Source organism: Daucus carota, chromosome 5 (genome assembly GCF_001625215.2).
Source record: "Daucus carota subsp. sativus chromosome 5, DH1 v3.0, whole genome shotgun sequence".
NCBI classification, from domain to species: domain Eukaryota; kingdom Viridiplantae; phylum Streptophyta; class Magnoliopsida; order Apiales; family Apiaceae; genus Daucus; species Daucus carota.
In genome coordinates, this window is record NC_030385.2 from 46,995,906 (window position 1) to 47,011,752 (window position 15,847).

A 15,847-nucleotide genomic window follows, 5' to 3' on the forward strand; every position below is an offset into this window, starting at 1 on the left:
CAACACAAACAAGTGCTAACCTCCTCATTCTCATCCACCAAAAGACAATCGCCCCGCCACGCAGATCCAACAACACAATACACCTCATCAACCGTGATCAAAAACCAACAACTAAAACCCTCCGGCCCTCACTTTAATTCGAATTAAAATTAGTATCTTCACAGTATGCCTCTTCCAATTGATGTGCTTCATCAACTAAAGCAAAAATATACAGACATTATTGACAAATGTGACTAGCGGGTGTCGGAATAAGAGAACCGGTTGGGCTGGAAAGTGTTAAGTAGGTGCAAAGTGTTCCAGATTAAAAAACTTATGAGTGTTCCCTGCCAAAATTTAAACAATCTAGACAAGAGACCAAATCGCAAAACGATCCAATAATGGTGCAAGGTGTATTTACTCATAAAATACCTACAATAAAAAGTGAGCAAAAACTACTATCGGCTGCATGCATGTAAAGCGGGACAAAATTGGAAGGCAACTGAGAGGACATCAACAAACTGACAAAGCGAAATCATGGAATTAAATAGTACTGAGTTGGAAATCAGCACTCTAAAAATATATACAATAAATACCCTTTATTAATAAGCGAAACCACGTTTCGGTGGAACATCGGTACTAAAGTACCAAAATTTGGTCCTCCTATATATTTAATTATATATTTATTATTTCTTTTAAAAGTATTATACTCCTATTGGAACACATATATATTAATCTTTAATAATAATATAGTTTCCACAACCAAATATTCGTAAACGCTATCATAATTTGCAAAAATAAATATTCTGCATCTATCAAGACATTGTCATATATTATACACATTATCTTTGTTAGATATGATACTTATTATGTATTGATTTTTTACCCCTATTTTAATTTTAATTTTTCTAAAAACGTTATTTTCAAATAGTTTTTTATAAAGCATGTTTAAGTTATTTAACTTTAATTTTTAAAACTAATTTTACAACTATACTTTATTTTTAAAACATATTAAGTTATTTAGCTTAAAATTTTAGTTTGTCATACAAAGCAAACACAAACAAGTAAACAACTACCACTCCTAAATCTACGAGAACTCCGACCTATATTACACAAATCTATTATAACTCTAAAACAATTACAAAAGAACTCCACCCAACATTACATCATTATTATAGCTCTAAAATAATTATAAATTTAGTCATCACTTTTCTCATCGGTGATAGCTTTCTGATTCAGTCATTGTCAAGTGTTTCAGCAGGACGGTTTTCGAAAGTTGTTGCAGTGAAGTATTGGACCACAACTGATTAATCATTCCCCGAACCAGACCTTACCACATCTTTACAGGTCTTTCTCTCTTGATCACCATATTTAGATTTATGTGAACATAACCTGCAAAAAAAAAATATCATGTACAAATTTTACACAGTGCAAATTAACAAACCTCTTAATAGTCTTAATACACAATATTGTAAAGAGCTGAGCAATGCTGGATAGGTCCAAGCCAGTCTGTTGTTTCGGGTTATTTTACTTATCCATAAAGCAGTTTGTTATTTTGGGTTATTTTACTTATTCATAATTCGGCCTGTTGTGTATTCGAGGTAAATCTTAAATATTTTATTTAATGATTATTTATATTTTCCAGCTATGCTTACATCAGAAATTCAGAATACAATGACAAAAGAAAGGCAACGCAAAACAAGAGATTCTGAAAATAATGATAAGCAAGATGAACGTAACAAGAAGCGCAGGAAAAAATATATGGAACAGGTACGAGAAACAATCCCAAAAGGCCCAAAAGACTACTTTTGAGTTTATAAACATATTTGACTTATTCATATAAAAAACACACAAGTTTATCAAGTTCAATATTCATATACTGACCAATCAAGAGTATTATTTCCACAGAAGGCTGAAAAAATGCAAGCTACACAGACGGAAGATCATTTGGCTCTTAATACAAGTTAGAAATTAATTTTGTATTTCAATGTTTATATGTTTTTTAGACAATTTGATTATATCAAGCATGCAAAATTTACGTCAATTGTTTTTTAGCAGAAAATCTTCAAGAAATGACTCAAGTGGATATAGTCAGAGACAAACGTAACAAAAAAAGACGTGAAAAGTACAAAGAAAGAAAGTCGAATTATGGTTTGTATTTATTCCTTATTTTCAAGATACCCGTGCACAAATTTAAACATGTATTTATGATATATATATATATATATATATATATATATATATATATATATATGCTAATCATATTGTTGAATTTTATATGATCAACAACAGCTATTGACTTTAATCCACCACAAATTGCTGCACCATTGGTTAACGATGAACATACAGGTTTGTATATTCATATTGGTGTCACAGGCTATTATGAATATGAAAAACATAATATATTGATTCTAATTATATAGTAATGACAATTCTTGAAATATAGTCAAGGAAAACATAATATAATATATACTATCATGTACTGGCTTCATTCATTTAATTTGTAATGCAGAAAATCTCCTACAACGGACTCCAGTTGAGAAAACCAATGATAGACGTAATAAACAAAGGCGTGAAAAGTACAAAGAGAAAAAGTTACAGGCATTACAAGCTGGTTTGTATCTTATAATTACATTAACAATCACTCTTTTGTGTGTTTTTACATCTTATTAACATTACGCAACTCGCTTTGAAAAATGTGAAGATACTTCTGCAACTGCTAAAAGATGTACAACCAGGAAATTTAAATCTGACATGGAAAGAGATGAATATAATAAACAACGTCGTGAAAGACGCAAGGAAAAAGCATCAGAATCTGGTGAGATACTGTATACTTATGCTTATTTATTTGTGTACTATTACATATAGTTAAGCATATTATTATTAACATTCAAAATTTTAAAACTTTGCAGGAAACACACAGTTCCTTGCTAATTTATGTTGTTTCTCTTCCTATTAATTTTATGATATTCCATTAATATAGATGTACTTTATTATTACTACATATATATGCAATAATATGTACATCTTATAACAGTTTCAGACAACAATCACCTGGAATCGAGAGCTATTAATCCTTACTTCATAGTCCAGAATTCTGTTCCACGGACAGGTTTGTTTTTTAATCCCAGAATCCTCATTTATGACTTATTTCTGGAATCCTATTCCAGTATTAATATATGCATGTAATTACCTATTCGTTTTTTTCAGATTTTACACATTTATTACTTATTTATAGTTTAATATCTGATGTTAGTATTAATTTAATTACCTACCTCTTTGTGAAGATTATACACCGCTTAGCACAGGATGAAGAATAAAGTAAACAAAGAAAAGAAAATTCGGTATGCTATCTTAAATTCATATAATTTTGTATATTATAATTACACATACAATTAGTTACACTCTTTTTCTAATGAGTGAATATTTTTATTCTTGCAAATATCGTTGCAGCAATGAATGAAACCATTCTTGATATAGGAAGTGCAGATAAAATATGTTACTATTGCAAAGCACATATGTGGGAATTGGAACAATCTCAAGGAGGAAAGAAAGCAGTAATCAATGCTTCTCACTTTGTTGTGGTAAAGGAAAAGTTGATCTGCCTCTATTGAAAGAAACACCAGCTGAATTGCTTTTGCTATTTGATTGTGATGATCAAATGTTTGTGAAAAATATCCGAGTATACAATAATGCCTTTGCATTTACATCCATGGGGGGGGAAAATCGATAACAGATATAATAATGGCGGAGGACCATACGTATTTATTTTACATGGTCAGACATATCATCAAATTGGATCATTGCACCCAGTGGTCGGTAAGAAACCAGTTTTTGCACAATTATATATGTTTGATAATGAAAGGGAACTTGAAGAACGTTTGAATTTTCCTTCAAACGGTGACAAGCTGGACAAAGATATTACTGTTGCCTTAACAACTATGTTACACCGAGATAATGAATTAGCAAAGACTTTCCAAAGTGTTCGGGACAGATTTAAGGATACTGATTTAGTTCAGGGAAAACTACGTTTGGTGGCAAATCGCGAAACTGATGGTCGTAACAGTAACAATCCACAGCTCCATATGAGTTTGCAGCATTAATTTGCAGATGATGATTTGTCCAACTCTAGAGATATTGTGATTAAATATCAGAGTGGTACTCTACGTAGAATATCAACACTAAATCCAGCTTTTCATGCTTTACAATATCCATTATTATTCCCACATGCAGAACAGGGATACAGGACTGGAATTTTACAATCGTGGGGTAACACATGCTTCAAAAATAAAAGAGATGTGGTGACTATGCGGCAATTTTATAGTTTTCAGATTACAACATCGCGATGATGAAGGGCATACATTACTTAGAGGGGGACGATTATTCATGCAATTTGTGGTGGATGCATGGGCATGTATTGAGAATGCTAGACTAACATGGGTATTAAAAAACCAAAGTGTTTTAAGATCAGATGTGTACAATAATATTGTTGATTCTGTGAACCGTGGTGATGTCGATGCATCAGCTGTAGGAAAGAAACTTATATTACCATCATCATTTACTGGGAGTGCGCGCTACATGCAACAAAATTATCAAGATTGCATGGCTGTTTGTAGAAGATTTGGAAGCCCTGATCTGTTTATTACTTTTACATGCAATCCAAAGTGGCCTGAGATTACAAGATACTGTAATAAGATTAAAAATGCCTCTCCTTATCATAGACCAGATATAATGGCAAGGGTGTTAAGATCAAACTTGATTTGCTTCTGGAAGATTTGTGCCACAATAATGTTCTTGGAAAAGTTATCGAGGTACTGGTCATATGTTTTGTATTTTCCTAATGTACTTATTATTGATTTTTAATTTGTTCGTTATCTTACTCTTATTTATTATTTGCAGTTGCTTATACTATTGAGTTTCAAAAAGAGGTTTGCCACACGCTCACATAGTTGTGTGGCTTGATGAGTCTAATAAATGTAAAAATACCGAGGATATTGATTTTTTAATCTCAGCTGAAATCCCAGACAAAGATATTGATCCAGCTGGATATAATGCAGTTTCAAAGTTTATGGTCCACGGTCCATGCGGTGAACTCAATAAAAAATGCCCTTGCATGAAAGATAATAAGTGTACTGTCCATTTCCCAAAAGACTACAGGAATGAAACTACAATTGATTCCAATGGTTATCCTGTTTACAAAAGACGTAACAATGGACGTGTAATAATGCGCAAGGATGTTGCTATCGACAACAGGTATTACTTTCATTCATTTGTATTACAACACACTCTAGATTTAATATATTGCAATTATTTGTTATGTTGTGAGTGGAAATAAGTTATTTGTTTATTTTGTGATACAGGAAAATAGTTTTATACATAACAATACTGTTTATTATCAAGTTTATTTATAACGTTAAGAGTTTATACTATAAATAAAACTGCTGATTGTAAATTTTTAGTAGCGTCGATAAATTGTTATAACTATCTATTATTATCTTAGTTATCTATGCACTAATTTCCTTTATTGCTAAATACATTAAAAAGTAGCCATATTATTACTATTGTAATTATTGTTTTCTTATATTATTAATATGTTTAGTTTGCTTTTGTTTTTAATTTCTCCTATATAATTTTAAATAATTATGCTGAGTTGTATCCATGTATTCAAATTTCGGGATCCAATTTTAACATCATATTATTTTACTTGCAGATTTATTGTTCCATACAATAGAGGTCTTATCGTTAAATATCAAGCTCACATAAATGTTGAATGGTGTAATCAAGGTCGTTTGATTAAGTATATGTTCAAATATGTGACTAAAGGCCCGGACAGAGCAACAATGGTTATTGAGAAACAGAAAAACCACAAACTGATGAAGAGAATGGAAAAATAGATAAGAATGAAGTTGATGACTATATAGCATGCCGGTACATCTCTTCAATTGAATCATGTTGGCGAATATTCGAATTCCCAATTCATTATAGAAAACCTGTGGTTGTGAAATTAACATTTCATTTGGAGAATGAGCAACAAATTTGTTTCAGAGAGAACGAGTCACTGCCTACAGTTTTGCAAAGACTACATCCGGATGCAACAATGTTCATACAGTGGTTTGAAACAAATAAGCGATACCAATGTGGAAGAGAACTTACTTATGTGCAGTTTCCAGAAAAATTTTTGTGGGACAATAAGGGAAAACTTTGGACTAAACGAAAGAATAAAATTCAAGTCGTAGGCAGGTTGGTGTACGTTCATCCAATGGCTGGAGAGCTTTTTTATTTAAGAATGTTGTTGAATGTTGTACGTGGAGCAACATGTTTTGAGGATATACGCACAGTTAACGGTGTCGTTTACAGCACGTATAAAGAAGCTTGCCTGAAGTATGGGCTCCTTGAAAGTGATGATGATTGGCACTTGGCACTCTCAGATGCTTCTATCCACCAGACAGGGTCACAGCTTCGACTATTATTTGTTACTTTGTTGTTGTTTTCAGATGTTTCAGATGTTAGAACACTATGGGATAAGAATTGGAAGCTATTTTCAGATGATATTGAATATAAAGAGAGGAAAAATTCTGGATTACGAAATTTTGTCATCAGTGAACAACGTCTCCAGTCCCTTACTTTGTTAGATGTTGATTATCAGCTACGTAAAAGAGGGAAATCACTATCAGATTTTCCTGCTCTTCCACCACTGGATACTGATCTTATACAACAAAGTCAGAACACACTACTATATGAAGAATATATGTACGACAAGCATGCACTAGCAGTTGAGGCCAAAAAGTGTTTAGATATGTTAAACGAAAACAATTGAATGTATACATGACTATTACCACGAATGTTAAACAAAAGACAGGAGGTTTATATTTCGTATACGGTCATGGAGGCACCGGGAAAACATTTTTATGGAAGACTATCATCAGCTCTCTTAGATCAGAAGGAAAAGTAGTCCTAGCAGTTGCTTCATCTGGTATTGCATCGTTACTAATTGAAGGTGGACGTACAGCACATTCAAGATTTAAGGTCCCGATCAACATTGATGAAAATAGTACATGTGATATAAAACAAAAACATTTTGGCAGAACTGATAGCTCAAACTGATTGGTTGTTTGGGATGAAGCACCTATGAATCATAAGCACGTTTTTGAGGCAGTTGATCGCTCTTTTCGTGATATTATGCGGCTGAAAGATCAGAGTAATTTGGATAAACCATTCGGAGGCAAAACAGTCCTATTAGGAGGCGATTTTAGACAAATTTTACCAGTTTTGCCTAACAAAGGACGAGCAGATGTTGTTATGGCATCAATAAATAATTCGTATTTATGGGATGATTGTGTTGTTTTTAAATTAGATCAAAATATGAGGATTGAGACAGATGCTCCGCTCATTACAGTTTCAGGCCAACAAATCTCATACGCAGATTGGGTTATTAGTGTGGGCGAAGGAAAGGTGCATACAGTTTCATCAACTAATGAAGGGGAGCAATGTTGGACAGAAATACCATCTGAAATATTACTTGATCCTAAAGATAATGGTAAGAAAGTAATAAGTGAAACAATCTATTACGACTTATGTGACAATGGTAAAGAACCCAGCTACTTTAGGGATCGTGCCATCTTGACCCCTTTGAATGAAGATGTTGATGCGATAAATAAAGACGTACTAAGTCACTGGCCAGGTTTGTATCAAAATGCAATTATAATAGTTCATCACTACTCCGTTTCTAACTAATTTCTAATAAATATTATATAATCTTATTTTACAGGTGAATCCAAGGTATATTTAAGCTCGGACTCAATATGCAAGGGATCGGTAAACTGCGAATCACAAGAATGTATGTACCCATCAGAACTCTTAAATTCAATGAAATTTGCAGGAATACCTAACCATGAACTAGAGCTTAAAATTGGAGCTCCGATTGTTTTAATGAGGAATATAGCACCAGCTAAAGGACTGTGCAATGGTACAAGACTGATTATAACTCAACTATGTGCCAGAGTTATAGAAGGGATTATAATAACAGGTAATCACATAGGCGAGAAAGCTTTTATACCCAGAATTTGCATGAGACCTACAGATTCTACATTGCCGTACACGTTTAAAAGAATACAATTCCCGGTTGCTTTATGCTATGCAATGACTATCAACAAAGTCAAGGCCAGACCTTAAAATTTGTCGGGTTATATTTGCCTAAGCCAGTATTTAGTCATGGACAACTCTACGTAGCTATATCAAGGGTGACCTCGCCATTGGGATTACATATCGTTTGTGAGAGTGATAGCCATCCAATATATGGGATGACTAAAAATGTTGTATATCACGAAATATTCTATGGTTTGTAGTTTTCCCTACTTCATCATATGTTTAAAGAAGTGATTTATTAGAAATTTTATCATCTATTATATTTAATGTCTGTTTTACGATACAAGTATTTTAACAGGATTTACACAACTTAACATGCACATTCACAGTTATCGTATATCATTGACACATGCTATAATCTTATAAACAAAAAAGAAGTTGCGTACCTGATTCAGTTTAAATCTGATAATCATTACATATTCCCCCACAAGATTGACTCCTAATTCTGCAATCTGTATACACTCTGCATTTTACACAAATACATCTCCCCTGATCTGCACACAATTATATTAAAATTTCAGTAAGTATGTTCCTCCACACTATCATTGACACATGCTATAATCTTATAAACAAAAAATAAGTTGCGTACCTGATTCAGTTTAAATCTGATAATCATTACATATTCCCCCACAAGATTGACTCCTAATTCTGCAATCTGTATACACTCTGCATTTTACACAAATAAATGATTGGGCAATGGAATATTCATGTCATACCAATAAATTAGAATTTAGAAACACATGCTACAATCTTATAATCCTACCTGTTAAAATATAAAACTAAGAATAACGATCCTTCCTCCTCATCATTTTGCTGACTCACTCCTATCTGAGTACAACTGAAACAACTTCACGATTATGGTGACACTGGATCCATTAAAGAACTGTATAAATGATCCTCATCTCCCCTGATATGCACACAATTATATTAAAATTTCAGTAAGTATGTTCCTCCACACTAAAGAAAATTATAACTTTCAACTGTCCTGTATATGTTTTATAAATCGTTAAATATATATACATGAACAGAAAACAATTTCATGATATTTAATAACAAAATAATCACAAGATTAATTCCAACTATCATCATTAAGCACCTTCACTACAGATGGACAAAATTAGCCTTCTAGAATATTCAACATGTAAAATAATGGAAATTTTAACATTTTTTTAGAAAATAATTTTTTTAAAAAAAAACAATGATTCACAACCTAATTATATAAATATTTATTTATTTATATTATAAACATATAAGACATTCAATATTTTCCCACAATTAATTATTTTGTGATATAAAAGTTATAGAAGTTTTGATATTTATATATATGTAAAAAATAAATCATTTACTAAAATCCACAAATATTAATATATTAAATTATAAGGGTTTCGACAACATTATTTTTCCACTCAACACTGTGCCTAAATTTTTTAGCAAAATCCGACATTTTAAAAAATTCCCCATTAAAATATCTTTATAACTAAATATATTATTAATTTAAATACAAAAATAGAATTTTACTAATATGTAATCAGATGTCTACTAGAATTCGTTTCAATATAAAAACCTACTTATAACGAGGATACAAATCCTTATATATTATAAGTCCATACATAGCAAAGCTTATTACTTTTATTATCGTTATGGCATCTTCCTTACACGAGCTGCCACTTCACCTAATTATCATCATCATGCAAAAGATATCTTCTCAAAATTTCTTAAATTTCTTCAATTTCTTTCTCGCATGGTCAGCTACAAAAAGACAACCAACTATCCAGATGTTATTGGACAACTACCCAATAGATGAATTGTACTTCTGGGGACATGACATTCACAGGCCTCATGAAACTATGTTTTTACGTTTTATGAAAATCTCAAGATATTTGAAGAACAAAGATGCAACGTTTTACCTGGTGTTCAAGAGTATTATGATCAGGAGATACGAAGAATTTAAGGATTTTGGTGGAGCATATGAAGAACTAGAATCATTGTCAATGAATAACCACACAAAATCTATGTTGTTAAAGAGTTTGCTGGATGTATATTATTTCCCAGACAAAAGACATGTTGCAGTTGCTACTATAATCAACCTAGCAACAAATTGCATGACAAGAATACAAATTCCAAGAATGATCACAACATTCAAAACCATAACACGGGCTATCTATCCAGATACAATGTTCGACCAAATATTGTCCCCTCCTATTTGCAACAAATATAATACTTTAGAAGAAAAACACTACAAGCCAGATGGGATGCCAATTTATTCTCAGGAAATAAACAATTTTTCTTGCAACTATTGTAAAGTGGCTATCATATTTGCATGTTTGACATAATATGTTTTAATGGAATAAATTTCTTTTCCCCAATGTAGTAAAGTTTTCATTTTTTCTTACAAATATTGTGAAGCAGCTATCATATTTGACATAATATGTTTTAATGAAATATACCTCTTTTCGGCACTGTATTTAAGTTTTCATGTGTATAGTTACTGCTCATCTTTAATATTTGCATCCTATTATCCTAAATATTAAATTTAACAGATATACCATACATTCATATGTACTATCTATAAACAAATTATAAGAAAAAATTTAAACAATTAATAAAATAATTACAAATTTAATTCGAACTACAATAGAAAATATATAATATTCATTACAAACTATTTCAAAATATTTTTAATATAATTGTACTCTAAATTATAACTATATATTATGTCAATTAAATATTATGTTATATTAGAAAATTTAATATATTATAAATTCTATCGAGAAAAGAATTCTACTTCGACAAATAATCTCAGAAACATCATAATCATATACAATAACTGTATTAAGGACTTCTAATTCTATAAGGTTTACAAATGTTAAACAACTAATGTAATATTAGAAAATTTAATATATTATAAATTCTATTGAGAAAAGAATTCTACTTCAAGAAATAATCACAGTTACATCAGAATCATATACAATAACTATATTAGAATCATATACAAAAACTACATTAAGGAATTCTAAACTTATAAGGTTTACAACTGTTAAACATCTATATATATACCCTTAATATTGCCTCTTGGACTAACGAATTCCAGGCCATTGCCGTCAAATACAAAAAGGTGTGTGTTTTACCTCTCTGTCGATGTTTTGTTCATGATTTAGATCTGATTGACTTAAATAAGGTTGATCTGTAGATGCATTATATATCATCTTATGTAATCCCATATATATTCTTTATGACATGCAACTATTCTGAACATGGAATATGTATATTGTGTTTCATCATTAAACAATAAAAACCTTCAGTAACTGCCTAACACATAATGATTTTCTTATTATTGGCCTTTCAGATATTCACTATGGAAAGAACATATCAATATTTAGAGGAACTAACACCTAACAAGGAGGATAGCAAAATCAAAGTTCGGGTAACAAGAGAATGGGAATCAAGAAATCCAAACACTAACCATCTTATCAACAAGAACTACATTCTGATGGATGAACAAGTAAGATCCTCCCTGCACAACCAAATTTATTTCCCTACTTTATAATGTCGATACAATTACATATATGTAATATTCTATATATACACAGGACACCCTCTATCATGTTTGGTTAATGTGGATAAAATTACATCTATCTAACATTATATGTGTGTGTGTGTGTGTGTGTGCAGGGCATGCTTTTCCATGTTTTGTTGATGCTCAATCAAATAGATGAATACACAAGAAGAATACAAGTTGGGAACCTTTATTTGATTTCTACTTTTGCAATTGCATGTGCAAATGATACTTACAGACCAGTCAAAGGAGATAAAGTAATTAACTTTACCAGGAAAACAAACATCAAAAAACTAGGTGATGACTCATCTATCCCAAGGCATGGATTTGAACTGGCGACATTTGACGAAGCAAGATCCAGGGTTGGAGCAACTACAACACTTATTGGTACCTAACAAAATATCATGACTAACTGTTTACATTATACGTACCAGATTATTACATAATTTGTTATTACTTCATTATTCCAGATGTTGTGGGAAAGCTAAAGTCCTTCACTAGAATACAAACTTTGCCCCGTAACAAAGAAAAACTAGACATCACCCTCCAAGATGATACGTAAGTTATTCACAATCTCAATTTTTAAGGTCAACATCACCAAAATATGTAATTACACATTATATTTTATGGCCTGACTTATGAATCTAAACGATGACTTGTGATTTACAATGCAGAGGCGATGAAATGACTGTCACACTATGGGGACAACAGGCACATCAGTTTGAAGATTTAAAGAATGAATACCAAAGACCAAATATTGTGTTAATTGTCACAGGCACCAAAGCGGTTATGTACAATGGTAATATACACTTTAACAATTTTTGCATCAACTATGAGTAAATACTAAATATAACCTTGAAATGCAATATTTGTGTGGTAATTTTGATGTATATTAAGTGTATGTTTATGTTATGATAATATTGCACTGAATCTAGGATATGTTTCACTTTAATATTGCCTACAGCAAAGCCTACATTATCAGCAACAAGCGCAACACAGTACTTTATAAACATAGATTACCCCGCGGTGAACATATTACGCAAAAAAGGAGGACAAGAGAAACTGGTGCCCGTTATTATTCAACCTATTACAAATCCTAGACAACTTCTGCTTGACAACATCGACCACATATCTATTGAAACACTACTCGATATTATGTTACCAGATGGTAAAAAGGTAGATATTTCAGAGCCTTTAATTTCTATTGACATATATTACAAACAAAATGGAATTGTAACTTTGCAAAAATATTTCAACAAAAACAAGTCTAATTTATACTTTCTTCTTATTCAAATGCAAGGAATTCTATTGCTCAATTGAGGCAAAAGTGATTGGGATAGTACCAAACTATGGATGGTATTACATTGGATGCAATAAATGTTTCACAAAAATGAAAGTCCCTCCCCATTGCAACAGTTGTACAAACAAAGATACAAGTCCAGTGAAGAAATACAGCGTGCTTTTAAAAGTACAAGACCAGACTTCAACTACAACAGTGTTACTTTTTGATAGATATGTTTTGGATTTGGTAAAGGTTCCAGTTCAGCACGTGCTAGACAATGACGAGGTATGTTTAATTTTGCATAAATCAATTAATTTAGCAATATTTATTTACTTACACTAACTTTGTTCAATCTTATGTTCTTCACCAGAGTGCAGACCCATCAAATATACCATCAATTCTTAATAACATTATTGGGGGTACATTCAAGTTCTATTTGAAAATTACAGCATACAACACAACCGGAGTAAGAAAGGAAGGCTATACAGTTGTGAAAGTCGAGGAAATGGAATGCGAGGAAAATCAAGGAGACAAGCCAGTTAAAGAGAAAAGACCACCTTCAACAAGTACGAAGCAAATGTATGATGATTCAAATATAGATTCTGAAGTTGGAATTTATAATTGCAAGTATGTACCAGAAACAGAGCTAAATAAAGGGAAAAGAACTCACGAAAAGAAGGGGCTCCATACACTCAACCACCAGGAAAACCAAAAGAAGCATAAAGTGAACTCTCCCGTGGACAATAAACTTTCAGAAAACAAAGGCGATGAGGGAATAACCAGACCAGACAAAAAATCTGATCAACGACAGAAGACGGTGCCCACAGCTTATAAGAATAAGAAACCTCCACCTGCAACTACTAAACAGAATACCAATAAACCACAGATACCGGTGAATGAACCAACAAACAAAGAGCAGGTACCATCAAAAAATGATGAAGCAATTAAGAGAAACAGTACTTCCAACAAAACAATCCAAAAAGATTTGAATGGTGGAAAGGAGAAGAAAACCAACCCAAAGTAAGTATTTTGTATTTTATAATTTGCTGATGAGATAATTTCATATTTAATGTTATCCTATTTACAACCAATTTCCCCCCAAAATATTATCATTTAGTATCTGCAAGCATACTGGGATATCGACATTCAATGTTATCTAAATTTCCTTTCAGGGTTCCTTTACTCAGCTCAGAACCACACACCCCTGATAACAAGAGAAAACATCGGACATCAACTGCTACAAAGAATGCCAAAAAACCAAAATTCACTGACAGTTGCATAAACAAGGCTACAGAAGACAAGATTGGCAACAAACCTCACAAATTATATGCACGTGATGACACGCTGAAGACAAAGAAGATAACTTCTGACAAGAAGACCACTGCAAAGCTATTACAAGGAACCAACAAAAAAAATGATAATCAGTGAGAATTTGTCTTTCCACCTACTAAAAACGGTATACTTCATATTTACTATTATCACAGACACAACATAGGCATATGTCCTGCAATTTTCTCTTATTCAATATTAAGATTTTGATATTTGGTTTAAACATAAATATTAGATACATGCTCATTCCTCCTTATTCAAATTCCAATGTTTAATATATTTCATATTCTGTTCCATTTACTCACCGTATTATGTTCCTTATGCTCGATATAAAATTCAATCCACAGTCTTAATTCATATCTAAAACAATCAAAATACACAGATGCATGTAAGGTTTACGACAACCCTAACTTTGAGGTCACATATATAATAAATCTTAATACTTTCCAAGACCCATTCCGAATGATCTGACAGAGAAACTCAAACAAAAGCCACACACGAAAATACAAACCAAAACCACATAAAGATAAAACTCCTAATACATGCAACACTACTTGAAATCCATCACAACAATATTATCAACTCTAACCTCTGAAACAATTAATCAAACATACCAACACCACAATTTAAGTTTAACCAGCCAAAACCCCAAACTAATCAATTCAATTCAATGATAATAATTAATAACAGGAACAAAATAATAGCAGATAATAATTCAAATAATAAAATCAACAGAACAAGTGCTAACCTCCTCATTTCTCATCCACCAAAAGACAATCGCACCGCCACGCAGATCCAACAAACACAATACACCTCATCAACCGTGATCAAAAACCAACAACTAAACCTCCGGCCTCACTTTAATTCGAATATAAAATTAGTATCTTCACAGTATGCCTCTTCCAATTGATGCTTCATCAACTAAAGCAAAAATATACAGACATTATTGACAAATGTGACTAGCGGTGTCGGAATAAGAGAACCCAACCAATTTTCTACCTAAAAATCACGGTCAATTTCATCCTTTAATGTATTTTTTTAAAATATGATTCTCCCTTAATGTTACAAACGACAAAAATTTTATATTACTGCATAAATTGGTTCTTTCTTTTCAAAGAAATAATCCAAAAATATACCCAAAAATTTAATATTTTTGATCTCAATTCTATTTAATTGAAATTTTTATTTAAAATTCATATGCAATTTGATTTAAGAACCGATGACTTTTAAAAAAAATAAATAATTACTCCCTCTGTCCCATTTAATTCTATACGTTTCTTTTTAACTGTTCGACACGCATTTCAATGCTCTTATAAAATATAGTTCCATACTGGCAAAAACAAAAAAAATAAAATAAAATAAAATATAGTTCCATAACTTATTTTTGAGATTTTCTTTTTTTGTATAAAAATATAACATCTAAACTTTAATTCAGAAAAGAAAAATTTTAAAAATAGATTGCACAACTACACTTTGCAAGATCATTAAAGTCCGTGCCGCGTCCCCGTCCCCCGACGTATACTACTCAGGGGGACGGAGGGAGTATATTTTTACAATAT

At 31.8% G+C, this 15,847-nt stretch overlaps 1 long non-coding RNA gene across 4 annotated transcripts; it reads right to left on the bottom strand.

The window, feature by feature from the left end:
- Positions 1-1,123: 1,123 nt before the first annotated feature.
- Positions 1,124-15,330, bottom strand: LOC108222656 (uncharacterized). 4 transcript variants are annotated; one of them, XR_010291895.1, is made up of 8 exons: positions 15,037-15,330; positions 14,275-14,348; positions 13,630-13,819; positions 11,585-11,635; positions 8,885-9,028; positions 8,711-8,787; positions 8,508-8,615; positions 1,124-1,368 (listed from the first exon to the last, which is right to left on the bottom strand). It is a non-coding gene; the product is annotated as an uncharacterized LOC108222656 (long non-coding RNA). The 4 variants fall into 4 exon arrangements; XR_001807032.2 differs by having other exon boundaries at positions 13,630-13,816; positions 15,037-15,329; XR_010291897.1 differs by lacking the exon at positions 1,124-1,368 and adding an exon at positions 4,339-4,645.
- Between the last annotated feature and the right edge of the window lie 517 nt (positions 15,331-15,847).